Source organism: Orbicella faveolata, unplaced genomic scaffold, assembly GCF_042242905.1.
Source record: "Orbicella faveolata isolate gen_17 unplaced genomic scaffold, um_ofav_v1 contig_35, whole genome shotgun sequence".
Taxonomy (NCBI): domain Eukaryota; kingdom Metazoa; phylum Cnidaria; class Anthozoa; order Scleractinia; family Merulinidae; genus Orbicella; species Orbicella faveolata.
This window is the reverse complement of record NW_028301564.1, coordinates 11,062,836-11,065,000: the sequence shown is the minus strand read 5'-3', so window position 1 is coordinate 11,065,000 and position 2,165 is coordinate 11,062,836.

The window sequence follows — 2,165 nt, the reverse complement described above, 5'->3', positions numbered from 1 at the left end:
TCGCGATCTTCTTCGTTTCCTCTGGTGGAATGAAGGAGACACCACAAAGGAGCCCACAGAATATCGAATGACTGTACCTCTTTTCGGCACCACTTCCTCCCCAGGCTGTGCTAACTTAGCTCTAAGAACGGCCGCTGATAAAGGTGTACATGAACTTGGAGCAGAAGGAGCTTCATTCATCAAGGAAAATTCTATGTTGACGATGGACTTAAGTCAGTGCATACAGTCCCAGAAGCCATTGAATTGATCAAAAAAAGGGAACTGAGATGTGCTTGAGAGGTGGTTTCAGACTACACAAGTTCACATCTACAGCATTGCACAAAAGTAATGAGAGCGTAATTCAACGAAATTCACAAATTTCAGGGCTTTTCGACGAAAAATGGCGAAGTTTTGTTCCCCTCGAAAGTTCGAAGAAAATTCAACGAATTTTCCTGCTGCCCATTGTTTTAGTCGACGCGAATTTTCCAGCAGTAATTCGTGTCCACTGATAATTTGGTCTGATTTTCAAGGGAAAATTCGCTCTCCTCGAATTTTCCTTTGAACTTTCTAGCAAAACTTTGCTCTGTTCCTTAAGTTTCCCATCGATTCCCAGTAGCAAGATGAATTAAGCCAGAGCAAAACAAGAACGTGCGCGATAAAAACGTTAATATCGTGAGTGATAGTAATATCTCAAAGCCTTTTCTCACAAACTTACCTTGCTTATGTCCAGAGAAAGCTGATATCACTTTGTTTGTTGCAGTCTTAAAGCTCACAAGATCAAATGGTCTGTTTGGCAACCTGTTTTCATTGAACAAGAAATGCTACTCGCGGAAGTACTCGCGGTGCAGCGACAATGAACCCGGGCTCTGCACGACCTTGCAATATTACTGTCGAGGGTTCGAAACTATTATTGAACTATTCAGGCCAGTCTCTTACAGATCTGGTTAACTCGGCTGAAGACTTTTTAACTCGTAGTTTTAGTGACATTCAAGCTGTATTGATTGTTATAAATCAGTTATGCTTCCTCCCCCAATTAGTGTTTATACAAAAAAAATCTTAGCGGGAGGGCTAACGTAGCAGAGAACTGTTGTCATAAATAATGAGGTGCTCTTGCATGGAAAATAATTCTAGGTGAGGTATTGAAATAAATGACAACACACACATGTGAAGGTAAACTTTTATTTAGACGTTGGCGAATTGACCAGTAGGACGTTGGCGAATCGACCTAAGACGTTGGCAAACCAATGCCTTGTCAAATAATAGCTTTTAAAACATCTTTTAACCACAAAACAGAAACAAGACATTTTGGATGCTCTCCAGACTGGGGGAAATGTTATGATAAGACCAATAAGAGTTCAATCAGGTGGATTTTGGGTAGCTTACTTGCTTTTATAATAAAGTTTCCATATAACGTGCGCGCTCTGATTGGCTGAAACAGCGAGCTTTATCAGAGAACAGAGCACGGGTTGATGACAGTAATCTGGCTTTCAAGTTTGTGCTTCGGAATTTTGATAAATTTGACCCAAATTAAACATTCGCCGTGATTCAGACAAATGCAGTGGAAACGAGCTCTATGTCTACAGTAAATATGGCTCACGGAGACCATTGTTAGCAACAGTAGTGTGAAAACTTTACTAAAATGACAAGTTTTGCTAGATTCCCGCCGACAAAAACACGTAGCGAAATAAACAAATTCTCAACCTAACCAGTGCTTCGATAAAAGACATTATATTTGTCACGAGGGCGGAAATTATACGTAAGAAGTAAAACAACGACAGAAACAACAATTGAGCTGTCTCTGTTTATGATGAGAAGCTTTTTTTTGTAAAAATGCACAATTGCTCAAAACAACACTTACATGCAGTGTAGTAACGCTCGCTCGTTCTCTGGTCTTCCCAGCGAAGTGAACCGACGTGTGGTCAGCTCAAAGGTTGCTCTAGATATTCTCCTCTGTGGTCGGAGTAGAACCAGTGGGAGCAGTTTAGTCTGTCTAACTTGTACGCTAGTTCGGGCAATCTTGCTGCAAGCAGCTGCAAGCTGTAACTTCCTTTCAAATTCAATTCAGCATTTTGCATTTTCGTCCTCAAGCTTTGAGCTCCTGGTTCCGTAATTTCCATTGGAAAAGTGCACGTTTTCACAAGTCATAATACGGCTGGATTCCTATGGACTACAAACCTTTGCCTTCC